This window comes from Bos javanicus, chromosome 3, assembly GCF_032452875.1.
Source record: "Bos javanicus breed banteng chromosome 3, ARS-OSU_banteng_1.0, whole genome shotgun sequence".
Classification (NCBI taxonomy): Eukaryota; Metazoa; Chordata; class Mammalia; order Artiodactyla; family Bovidae; genus Bos; species Bos javanicus.
The window spans coordinates 11,860,272-11,874,088 of NC_083870.1; the positions used below are offsets into that span (position 1 = coordinate 11,860,272).

A 13,817-nucleotide genomic window follows, 5' to 3' on the forward strand; every position below is an offset into this window, starting at 1 on the left:
AGACACACACCTCAGGTCCAGAAGTAAGATTTCGGCAAACACCAGAGTTCCTTCCACTGAAGTACAAGGCAGTTGCCCAAGTGAGCTGGTATCTAATGGTTGCCTGAGGACAGCTACTGAGCAATCCTATACAGTCTGAGTGGTGGTCACAGTATCTAAAGAGTGTTAAAACTACATAAGCATGGAGTATGGATGTGAGAATTTCCTGAACAGATGAAAACGTTTAAGCCATGTAAGAAAACTAAAACCAACTTATTTCACAAAAGTAAGTGAAACCCAAGCCAGGTTTGTTTTGTAAATGGCTCTGACAATCATAAAAGAAACAGAAGTCAACCACATAAAAATGGCAAGAAAAACTTCTACTGTAGTAACCAATCATTGTAAAAAGTAATAACGTCTTCATTTTTGCTCTGTAAGTCATTCTGTAATTTCATGCCCCTGAATTTCACATCAATCTTTTAATTTGGAATCTCCCCATTTGTGAACTGCTTTCATATCCACAAGAAACTCTTACTAAATATTACTCACTGATTTGGTGGTTTTAATTTTTCCATTTCTGGATTTTGGGCATGTTGATAAACTAAACAAAGGAAACTCAAGCAACGTGTAACCTGTGCTATAACTTTTGTTTTTAATGTTGTAATTTAAACCATGTGCCAAAAGTTAACCTCTAGATGTCCAAGCTGGATTTAGAAAAGGTAGGGGAAGCGGAGATCAAATTGTTAACATCTGCTGGGACATAGATAAAGGAAGGGAACTCCAAACAAACAACAACAACAAAAAAAAAGAATATTAAAACTACGTACATATGGAGTATGGATGTGAGAATTTCCTTCTGCATCACTGAAGATTTCCCTTGTGGCTCAGCTAGTAAAGAATCCACCTGCAATGCAGGAGACTTGGGTTCGATCCCTGGGTTGGGAGGATCCCCTGGAGAAGGGAAAAGCTACCCTCTCCAGTATTTTGGTCTAGAGAATTCCATGGACTGTATAGTCCATGGGGTGGCAAAGGGCCTGACACGGCTGAGCGACTTTCACTTTCTACTTCATTGACTATGCTAAAACCTTTGTGTGGATCACAACAATTTTTTGAAAATTCTTCAAGAGTTGGTTTGAGAAACCTGTATGCAGGTCAAGGAGCAACAGTTAGAACTGGACATGGGACAACAAACTGGTGAAAACTGGGAAAGGAGTACATCAAGGCTGTATATTGTCAACCTGCTTATTTAGCTTCTATACAGAGTACATCATACAAAAAGCCAGGCTGGACAAAGCACAAGCTGTAATCAAGATTGCCAAGAGAGATATCAATAACCTAAAATGTGCAGATGACACTACCCTTATGGAAAAAGTGAAGTGCAACTAAAGAGTCTCTTCATGAAGGTGAAATAGGAGAGTGAAAAGGCTGGCTTAAGACTCAATATTCAGAAAACTAAGATCATGGCAGCTGGTCCCATCACTTGACAGCAAATGCTGCTGCTGCTGCTGCTGCTGCTGCTGCTAAGTCGCTTCAGTCATGTCCAACTCTGTGCGACCCCATGGACAGCAGCCCACCAGGCTCCCCCGTCCCTGGGATTCTCCAGGCAAGAACACTGGAGTGGGTTGCTATTTCCTTCTCAATGCATGAAAGTGAAAAGTGAAAGTGAAGTTGCTCAGGCGTGTCCGACTCTTAGCAACCCCATGGACTGCAGCCCACCAGGTTCCTCCATCCATAGGATTTTCCAGGCAAGAGTACTGGAGTGGGGTGCCATTGCCTTCTCTGTGACAGCAAATAGATGGGGAAAAATGGAAACAGTGGCAGATTTCATTTTCTTGGGCTCCAAAATCACTGTGGACAATGACTGCAGCCACAAAATTAAGACACTTGCCCTTGGAAGAAAAGCAATGACAGCCCTAGACAGCATATTGAAAAGAAGAGACATCACCTTGACAACAAAGGTCTGTATTGTCAAAGTTATGGTTTTTCCAATAGTCATGTACAGATGTGAGATTTGGACCATGAAGAAAGCTGAGTGCCTAAGAATTGATGCTTTCAAACTGTGGTGCTGAAGAAGACTCTTGATAGTCCCTTGAACAGCAAAGAGATCAAACCAGTGTTTCTTAAAGGAAGCCAAACTTGAATATTCATTGGAAGGATGGATGCTGAAGCTGAAGCTCCTATACTTTGGCCACCTGATGTGAAGAGTCGACTCATTGGAAAAGACCCTGATGCTGGGAAAGATTGAGGGCAAGAGGAGAAAGGAGCAACACAGGATGAGATGATTGGATAGCATCACTGATTAAATGGACATGAGTTTGAGAAAACTCCAGATTTGTGATGAACAGGGAAGCCTGGTGTGCTGCAGTCCATGGGGTCACAAAGAGTCAGACGGGACTGAGAGACTGAGCAACAACAACAATGTACGGATGTAAGATTTGGACTGTTCAGAAGGTTGAGTGACAAAGAATTGATGTTTTCTAACTGAAGGGCTGAGTAAGACTCTTGAGAGTTCCTTGGACTGCAAAGACATCAAACCAGTCAGTCTTAAAGGAAGTCAACCCTGAATATTCATTGGATAGACTGATGATGAAGCTGAAGCTCCAGCACTTTGGCCACCTGATGCAAGGAGCTGATGAGTTGGAAAAGACTCTCATGCTGGGAAAGATGGAAGGCAAAAGGAGAAGGGAGTGGCACAGGATGAGATGATTAGATACCTTCATTGATTCAATGGACATGAATTTGAGCAATCTCCAGGAGACCATGAAGGACACTGAAGCCTGGCATGCTGCAGTCCATGGGGTCAAAAAGATTCAACACAACTTAGCTATTAAACAACAACATCAAATCCTAGCCATTGTTTCTCTTGAGACTCAAACTGTCCCAATTATGATGTGGGAGTTTTTTCAACCCAGTCGCTTATTAATCCTTTTATCATACATTTATCATTGAGCTTCCCTTCACCTTCTGGTATGGCAAAGGTGTTCCAGACTCTTGGAGAAACTTCCTGCTCCAAACTAGAATCAGCCATTTCTCCAAGGTCCTTTGGTTCCTTGTAGTGGGAAAATATTATGTGAAAGCCTTAATCTGAGTTCTAAGCCTTCATTTTAGGGTTTTTTAAGTGGCCGGGACCTTTTTTTTAAGTCTTAATATTATGATTTTTTATTTATACTTGCAATTCAAGTTTAAAACTATAGTTTTACTCATTTACTCACAACTTTTCCACGTAGAAAAATTCTAGTTTCCTGTGAATCAACACAATTATGTACTCACTTAAATCCACTATACGCTATATTCCATATTATCCACCTGTCTCACTATACACCATATCTCACTAGCCTATACACAGATAGCTTTAGAATAACAATAAAAACACTACACACAAAAATATTATTTTGGGCCAGAGATCCACCAAAAGCAAGTTATTCTCTCAAGGAACTTATAAGTAGAAAGAAAAGAAAAACAATAAGAACTGTAGTGTTCTGGGTATGAGTAAAGTGGGTCTATGCAGGATACCAGTCAAGGGAGGGTTACTTCCACTGTAGCACTAAGGAAGGCTTTCTGGAGAAACAAGTTGCTCAGCTAACCATTATAGTCAGAAAATCATTCAGGCCAAGATAGAGACATTTTGTTAAAAATGCTCATCAGCTCTGCAAATACAATTGCCTCAGCATAATTACAGTTAGTTCAATTTGAAAAATGATATTTCAGCAGAAGCAAAAAAAAAAATGGTTTAAATAAGAAGTCAAAGGCATGTCACCATGAAGTAGTGTACATCATTTCATTTATTTCAAGGTATATTCTTTCTCACAAATCACATCTATGAAATCTGAGTGGATCCTGCTAGTGATATTGTCTCATAATAACAATTTTCATTTATGTTTCTGCTAGTGTATAAATTATGATTTATCTTACAACCTACAGGAACAATGACTTGATCAAATGTGAGGATCATTTGATGAAATATGATGAGATTGACTCCTAGGCTGACAACTTGAGTTTCAGGGTTCCTGGATACTTATTCCAAATGGAAAAGGAGACATTCAGGGCTCATGAGATATTCTGATATGACCTGTTAAGAACACAAGCAAAAAATTGCTCTTCTTAAGTAATATTTGTACACTATGTTTATAGCAGCATAATTCACAACAGGCAAAAGGTGACTGTTGAATTAACCCAAGTGTCTGTTGAGAGATCAACAGGTAAACAAAACAATCTTTAAAAGGAAAGAAATTCTAATACAGATCACGACATGAATGAATTATGAGGACATAATGCTAAATGTAATAACCATTCACAAAAGGCAAATGATTCCACTTCTAGAGGTACCTAGAGTATAGAGATTCATATAGACAGAAAGTAGAATGGTGGTTGCCAGGGTCTGAGGGAGCAAGGATTGGGGAAAGTAGTTTAATGGGCATAGACTTCTAGTTTTTCAAGATGAAAAGAGTTCTAGAGATTGGCTGCATAAAATGTGAATGTACTTAAGACTACTAAACTATATGTGTAAAAATGCTAATGCAGTAAATTCTCCATGATGTATTTTACTGCAATTTTTTAAAACTAAATTTACCTACAGATGGGAGTTGGGGAAAGTTTCTAGTGGAAATATTGAGGCTAAAAAGGCATAATATTAATAGATAAAATGGAGGGAAAGAATAAAAGGATGGACAGAAAAGAAAGATTAAAAAATGAAAACTCACCAGCATCTCCAAAACCATAATGCAAGGCATATCAAAAGGATCAAGGAGGGCACTATTATTGCCACAAGTATCAAACCAATGGATGTGCGGTGTCCTGGCAATTTGGAGAAGACAAAGGGATATCACTTCAAATCCATTCTCTAGTTCTCCAGGGCTTCTTGCCCATCCAAGTGTCAACACCCACTGTTACCTGCTTTTGATGATTGGACATCTCTGATTCCCTTTCTCATATTCCCCAATGTCGTATTCTCACAGCCATCTACAGTCTGTTCTTCTTGCTCCATCCCACCTAGTTTATAGTCCTTCATTCCTACCTATTGCCTGCCTTAGATCAGCTATTTTCATTCCTCTGGCACTAGAGTCTCAGAAATAAATCCCAAACTCTAATTCTCTTTCTTTGTCTCTTCCTTCCTACCTTTCCCTCTGTCACTCTTTCTTCCCCTTCTCCTTCCCTCCCTCCATAGTCCATCCATCAAGTCTCTCCCATTCCTCAGGACTGCCCTCTGTTCTTGAAGACCACCTCCTCCCATCCCCAGCTGGACTCCAGTTCCTTCTCACCCCAGTACAGGATGATGTCCTGGTCTCCTAGACTGCTGTGCTTCATTCAACAACTCAGCCCAGCCGCCCCCCCAGTCGCCACATCCAAGGTTACTCGGAGATACCAAGTTCAGTCAGCATTGGGCATGATGTCTCCTTGCTGAGTGCCAGGCTGCTCCTCCTCACCCCTCATCCACATCACCCGCACAGGTTTTGGGTAGAATCCTGAGACATGGCAGACCAGCAGTAGGCAGCCAGGTCCAGGAGTGGGGCCACTGGACAGCCAGGCTTCAGGCTTCACTGGGGTAGGAAGGAGCAGTAAGAATGTCAGATTATGACTTTAATCCAGAGCATGGGGACTCAGAAACCCACAAATTTGGATATTTGCCTCTTCCACTCCTATGGGAATCAGATCATTTATTGATTAAACTCCTCTGGATTCAGGTATTCTCCACTTTTGAATTTAAAGAAGGTGATAGGAGGTAAAATAGAAAAGTTTTGCGGAAAGAACAACACTAACCTTGCTTCTGCAGTTCTGCCTTCGCTGCATCGAGGACACCCAGGAGATATCGAAGACAGGTTTCTGAGAGGAGCCTCTCAATGATATCAGAGATGCCTGGATACTGAGTCGTGAGTGCACAAAACTTCTGCCCTCTGCTGCCACTGTCTGGTGCAGGCACACAGGAATGATTCTGGATCCTCACAAAATCCAGTTCTCCTAAAGCTCCTCTCAAAGAGCTTTCTATGGCCTCCCCAGAATGCAGCTCACAGCCTGCTATGTCCTGGATCGCAAAGGGGTCTGTGTAAAGGAAAACTGAGACAAGTTATTAAAATGCAAACAATGAAGAAAAGGCTGAGAAAAAGGCATAGGCCTTTGGGTTTTAGTGACAAGAAAGGTCTGAGATGTGAAATTATAAGTCAAAAACCAATTTCAGTATTCAGGACTTTTCAGGAAGAAGAGCATTGGTTAGAGGTATGCCTATTGTAAATGGTGGGGATTTGCTCTTTTAAGGATGTACAGTGGGCAAGAGGGGAGAAGAGGAGCAATGTGTGATGGAGTCAGGAGGGCAGCATTCCAGGGTGAAGGGGAAGGTTACACTGAGAGAGGAGATTAGGCAGCAGATGCTTGAGGATATGAACTGGAGGATAGGGAAGTCATACTTTAGTTCATTCAGGCACACAGTAGGAAAAGGAGTTTTTCCTAGGTTTTGAGAGTGGCAAGTGACATACACGCAAAACAGGAAATGGCTACAAAGCAGGAACATCATCTATTACACAAAAGTGCAAGAAACAGGAAGAATCTGGGATACTGGGTGGAGGTAAGGAGTCAGGTTTGGAGACTACTCTGGAGAGCTGTGTGCGTGTAGTTGAGTAAAGAGGGAAGGAGTAGACCATGATCAGAGGGAACAGTAGCCTCACCAAGGGAGAGAAAAGCCATTGAGAGTCTCTCCAGATCAGAGGACTGTACTCAAATTCCAACTGGAACTCACTGACATGGTCCTGCACAACCCGAGTGAATCCAATGAAGTAGACTTGGAATAGGTCCTGCAGCTCAGTCATTGCTTCATCACTAAAGTTCCCCTTGGACCAGGGCTTCAGGAAAATGGTAGTGCCCAAGTCAGAATCCCAGCCTTGAATTTGCAAATCATCCAACCAGCCTGAGCCTTGGTTTTGAGCCCAGGAGCTGTTGGCAAAGGTCCAAATATGGATGATATGGTAGGAGGTTGGCCAGTGGAACACTGTGTTGGTGGAAGGTTGAAAAGAATGAGGAAAAATGTAGAATCAGGATGGAATGAAAAAGCACCCAGAGTCTGAACAATATAGAGCCTGAAACAGTTCTCTCCCCAAGCCCTCTGGCTCCATCCCCAGCCTCCAGCATAGGGGAGAGGGCTGGAGACAGCAGAGCCCAGACCCTCAGTGGTAGGTGTGGCATGCTTTTATCCAGAACCCCTGCACCTGTGCTGGGAGCAGCCAGCGTTACTCTTACCATCCTTATTGTCACCACGTGGGAGGATAACCACTGGCAATAGAAGAGGTAGAGGCAGCCTTTCACTGGGAAGTAGAACTTCTGACTCTCAGAGCTGGTATGTAATCTCTTATTTCAGCAAACCTTTTTCTCAGTACTCTAAAGTGACTTCCTCTCTTCCCCGGATGAAAAATCTCAGCCCCAAATTGCACGTCTCAGAAAAACTGTACCTCCCACAGCTCTAGACTCCCACTCTGCCTCTCATTTCCGTTCCTTGAACTCAGTTTCCTTTATACTTACTACCTTGGAAAACCATTTTCCAAGGTAGCAAATGATGATGAAAGGTTATTTCACCTTCCCAGTTCTTATTTCCACATCTTTGAAATAAAAGGATAACATTAAACAATTGCTTAGCTTCCCGTCTCTTTAATCTAGAATACCTTTGGCTTCTCTACCTATCTTGTTCTCCCTCCCCATGGCCTTCTCACCGCTGGCACTTTGTCATTACCTCTTCCCAACATCTCAATATCCCTTCTTTCATATCTCATTCTTCTTACCTGGCTTTTTAATTCCACGTTAAATTTTCTGAGTGTGCATGTGTGTTAACAATCACTGTCTTTTTTATATTTGATTCTGGGGCCCAAATCCCAGAATTAAATATAATAAATAGTTTATATTCTGACCAAAATTCTCTTACACCACAGGAATTTTTGAGGTTGAAAATTACAGATGGAGGGAGGAGCCAAATGACAAAGGAGTAGGACAGGGAGAACACTTTCTCCCCCACAAACTCATCAAAAGAGCATTTAAAAGCCGAGTAAATTCCACAAAACAACTTCTGAATGCCAGTAGAGTACATCAGGCACCTAGAAAAGCAACCCAAGTCTTCGAAAGGAGGTAGGAAAAAACATAAAAGACAAAAAAAGAGACAAAAGAGGAAGGGATGGAGTTCCGTCCCGGGAAGGGAGTCTTAAAAAGAGAGAAGTTTCCAAACATCAGGAAACCTTCTCACTGCCGAATGTGTGCCGAGCTTTGGAAGCACAGAGGGCAACATAACAGGGAGAAAAATAAATAAACAATTAAAACTCGCAGATTGCGAGCCCTCCGTAACTCCCCCAGTGGAGAAGCAGTGCAGACACCTGCACACACCATTAGCAAGCGGGGGCTGGGCAGGGAGGCGCTGGCTGCATCACTTAGAGTAAGGACCTGGCCTGAAAACCCTGAGCGCTATCTGAGCGAAATAATCTGGGCTAGCAAACCAGACTGTGGGATATCTACCACGCGAAAAGCCAGCCCTAACCTAAGACACCGCAAGGCACGCGCACAGAACAAAGGATTGAACAGAGATAGCCGGCTGCAGACCTTCCCCTTCCGGTGATAAGCATCCAGAGCCGGAAGGGAGCAATTGCAGCCCCAGAGAGACGTTATCTATAAAACTGTAAGCAGGCTTCTTTGCTAACTAAAACTCTTGGGGGGTCTGGATGGTCAACATTTCCCTGAGAAGGTGCGTCGGTTGTACACCTAGATAACTGAGCCGCGGGGAGGCGATAAGCCGCAGCAATCACGCTCGCTAAACACCTCATCACCTGAGCTGCTCGGACCTGGGAAGGGCACAAAACGCAGGCCCAACCAAGTCTGCGCCTCTGAGGACTACCCGAGTGCCTGAACCTGAGCAGCTTGGACCTGGGAGGAGCAGGCAGCCCAGGGCCGGCGTCGGATGGTTCCCGGGGGAACAACCTAGAGCCTGAGCAGTGTGGGCAGGGAGGCTACACGCACCATGAACGGGGGGCAGACCCAGTGTGGCTGAGGCACTGCGAGCACACGCCAGTGTTACTTGTTTGCAGCATCCCTCCCTTCCTCCCCACAGCGCGACTGAACAAGAGAGCCTAAAAAGGAAAAAAAAAAAAAGTGTCCTCCACCATCTCCTTTGTGTCAGGGGGGAAACCAGACACTGAAGAGTCCAGCAAACAGAAAAAGCTATAACAGAGGGAACCGCCTTGGAAGCTACAGGCAATAGATTAAAACCCTGTGGTTACTACCGACTACATAGGAAGGGGCCTATAGATCTTGAGAAATTAAAGTCGGACCAAGGAACTAGCCAAAAATGAGCTGAACCCATAATACTCACAACAAAACCAGAGAAAGTCCTTGATATATTTTTACTATATTTACAATCATCCTTTCTTTCTTTCTTTTTTAATTTTTTAAAAAAATTTTAAGTCCTCTTTTATTCCTTTAATTTTCACTTCTATAACCTATTACTTTGCAAGAAAAAAAGACGCTATTTTTTTTCTTCAGCAAACTTCATATATATATATTTTTATAATTTTTTGACCTTGGTTTTTTGTTTTGTTTTGTTTTTTCTTCTTTAACATTGTATTTTTGAAATTCCAAACTCTACTCTAGGTTTTTAATTTTAGCTTTTTGGTATTTGTTATCAATTTTGTACCTATAGTTTTTTTATAATTTCTGTGACTTTTTTTTCTCTGTTTCTTTCTTTTCTTCTTTTATATAACATTGTATATCTGAAATTCCAAACTCTACTCTAGATTTTTAACTTTTGCTTTTTGGTATTAGTTATCTATTTTGTACCTATATTTTCTTTATAATTTTCGCAACCTTGTTTGTTTTTGTTTGTTCGTTTTTTCTCTCTTTCTTTTCCTTCTTCTATTCTTTAACATCATATTTTTAAAATTCCAAGCTCTACTCTAGATTTTTAATTTTTGCTTTTATGTATTTGTTACCAATTTTGTACCTTTAAGAACCCAAACTTCAGTACCCATTTTTCACTAGGGAACGAGATTACTGGCTTAACTGCTCTCTCTCCCTTTGGACTCTCCTCTTTCTCCACCAGGTTGCCTGTGTCTCCTCCCTAACCCCTCTCTACTCTACCCAACTCTGAATTTCTGTGTGTTCCAGACGGTGGAGAATACGTAGGGAACCTGATTACTGGCTGGATCTGTCTCCCTCCTTTTCATTCCCCCCTTTTATCCTTCTGGCCACCTCTGTCTCCTTCCTCCTGCTTCTCTTCTCTGTATAACTCCGTGAACATCTCTGAGCGGTCCAGTTGTGAAGTGCACATAAGGAAGTGATTATTGGCTAGCCCACTCTCTCCACTATTGATTCCACCTCATCTCATTCGGGTCACCTCTAACTCCCTCCTCCCTCTTCTCTTCTCCATGTAACACTGTGAACCTCTCTGGGTGACCCCACGGTAGAGAAACTTTTCATCTTTAACATAGATGTTTTATCAGTGTTGCTGTATAGAAGGAGCAGTTTTGAAACTAGTGTAAAAATAAGACCAATAACTGGAAGCAGGAGGCTTAAATCCAAACCCTGACTCCAGGGAACTCCTGACTCCAAGGAAAATTAATTGACAGGAGCTCATCAAATGCTTCCATACCGACACTGAAACCAAGCACCACACAAGGGCCAACAAGTTCCAGGGCAAGACATACCAAGCAAATTCTCCAGCAACAAAGGAACACAGCCATGAGCTCCAAGATACAGGCTGCCCAAAGTCACCCCAAAACCATAGACATCTCATAACTCATTACTGGGACCTTCATTGCACTCCAGAGAGACGAAATACAGCTCCACCCACCAGAACACCAACACAAGCTTCCCTAACCAAGAAACCTTGACAAGCCACCTGTACAAACCCACACACAGTGAGGAAATGCCACAATAAAGAGAACTCCACAAACTGCAAGAATACAGAAAGGACACCCTAAAATCAGCAATTTAAACAAGATGAAGAGACAGAGGAATACCCAGCAGATAAAGGAACAGGATAAATGCCCACCAAACCAAACAAAAGAGGAAGAGATGGGGAATCTACCTGATAAAGAATTCCAAATAATGGTAGTGAAATTGATCCAAAATCTTGAAATCAAAATGGAACCACAGATAAATAGCCTGGAGACAAGGATTGAGAAGATGCAAGAAAGGTTTAACAAGGACCTAGAAGAAATAAAAAAGAGTCAATACATAATGAATAATGCAATAAATGAAATTAAAAACGCTCTGGAGGCAACAAATAGTAGAATAACAGAGGCAGAAGATAGGATTAGTGAATTAGAAGATAGAATGGCAGAAATAAATGAATCAGAGAGGGTAAAAGAAAAATGAATTAAAAGAAATGAGGACAATCTCAGAGACCTCCAGGACAATATTAAATGCTACAACATTCAAATCATAGGGGTCCCAGAAGAAGAAGACAAAAAGAAAGACCATGAGAAAATACTTGAGGAGATAATAGTTGAAAACTTGCCTAAAATGGGGAAGGAAATAATCACCCAAGTCCAAGAAAGCCAGAGAGTCCCAAACAGGATAAACCCAAGGCGAAACACTCCAAGACACATATTAATCAAATTAACAAAGATCAAACATAAAGAACAATATTAAAAGCAGCAAGGGAAAAACAACAAATAACACACAAGGGGATTCCCATAAGGATAACAGCTGATCTTTCAATAGAAACTCTTCAAGCCAGGAGGGAATGGCAAGACACACTTAAAGTGATGAAAGAAAATAACCTACAGCCCAGATTATTGTACCCAGCAAGGATCTCATTCAAGTATGAAGGAGAAATCAAAAGCTTTTCAGACAAGCAAAAGCTGAGAGAATTCAGCACCATCAAACCAGCTCTCCAACAATTACTAAAGGATCTTCTCTAGACAGGAAACACAAAAATGGTGTATAAATTCGAACCCCAAACAATAAAGTAAATGGCAACGGGATCATACTTATCAATAATTACCTTAAACGTAAGTGGGTTGAATGCCCCAACGAAAAGACAAAGACTGGCTGAATGGATACAAAAACAAGACCCCTACATATGTTGTCTACAAGAGACCCACCTCAAAACAGGGGACACATACAGACTGAAAGTGAAGGGCTGGAAAAAGATTTTCCATGCAAAAAGGGACCAAAAGAAAGCAGGAGTAGCAATACTTATATCAGATAAAATAGACTTTAAAACAAAGGCTGTGAAAAGAGACAAAGATGGTCACTAGACAATGATCAAAGGATCAATCCAAGAAGAAGATATAACAATTATAAATATATATGCACTCAACACGGGAGCACAACAGTATGTAAGACAAATGCTAACGAGTATGAAAGGAGAAATTAACAATAACACAATAATAGTGGGAGACTTTAATACCCCACTCACACCTATGGATAGATCAACTAAACAGGAAATTAACAAGGAAACACAAACTTTAAATGACACAATAGACCAGTTAGACCTAACTGATATCTATAGGACATTTCATCCCAAAACAATGAATTTCACCTTTTTCTCAGGCGCACATGGAACCTTCTCCAGGATAGATCACATCCTGGGCTATAAATCTAGCCTTGGTAAATTCAAAAAAATAGAAATCATTCCAAGCATCTTTTCTGACCACAATGCAGTAAGATTAGATCTCAATTACAGGAGAAAAACTATTAAAAATTCCAACATATGGAGGCTGAACAACACGCTGCTGAATAACCAACAAATCACAGAAGAAATCAAAAAAGAAATAAAAATTTGCATAGAAACGAATGAAAATGAAAACACAACAACCCAAAACCTGTGGGACACTGTAAAAGCAGTCCTAAGGGGAAAGTTCAGAGCAATACAGGCATACCTCAAGAAACAAGAAAAAAGTCAAATAAATAACCTAACTCTAAACCTAAAGCAACTAGAAAAGGAACTAATGAAGAACCCTAAGGTTAGTAGAAGGGAAGAAATCTTAAAAATTAGGGCAGAAATAAATGCAAAAGAAACAAAAGAGACCATAGCAAAAATCAACAAAGCCAAAAGCTGGTTCTTTGAAAGGATAAATAAAATTGACACATCATTAGCCAGACTCATCAAGAAACAAAGGGAGAAAAATCAAATCAATAAAATTAGAAGTGAAATTGGAGAGATCACAACAGACAACACAGAAATACAAAGGATCATAAGAGACTACTATCAGCAATTATATGCCAATAAAATGGACAACCTGGAAGAAATGGACAAATTCTTAGAAAAGTACAACTTGCCAAAACTCGACCAGGAAGAAATAGAAAATCTTAACAGACCCATCACAAGCACGGAAATTGAAACTGTAAACAAAAATCTTCCAGCAAACAAAAGCCCAGGTCCAGACGGCTTCACAGCTGAATTCTACCAAAAATTTAGAGAAGAGCTAACACCTATCCTGCTCAAACTCTTCCAGAAAATTGCAGAGGAAGGTAAACTTCCAAACTCATTCTATGAGGCCACCATCACCCTAATACCAAAACCTGACAAAGATCCCACAAAAAAAGAAAACTACAGGCCAATATCACTGATGAACATAGATGCGAAAATCCTTAACAAAATTCTAGCAATCAGAATCCAATGACACATTAAAAAGATCATACACCATGATCAAGTGGGCTTTATCCCAGGGATGCAAGGATTCTTCAATATCCGCAAATCAATCAATGTAATACACCACATTAACAAATTGGAAAATAAAAACCATATGATTATCTCAATAGATGCAGAGAAAGCCTTTGACAAAATTCAACATCCATTTATGATAAAAACTCTCCAGAAAGCAGGAATAGAAGGAACATACCTCAACATAATAAAAGCTATATATGACAAA

General features: G+C 41.0%; 1 pseudogene; it reads right to left on the reverse strand.

The window, feature by feature from the left end:
• Positions 1–3,994: 3,994 nt before the first annotated feature.
• On the reverse strand, positions 3,995–7,730 carry LOC133245081 (T-cell surface glycoprotein CD1b-2-like; annotated as a pseudogene).
• Positions 7,731–13,817: the final 6,087 nt, after the last annotated feature.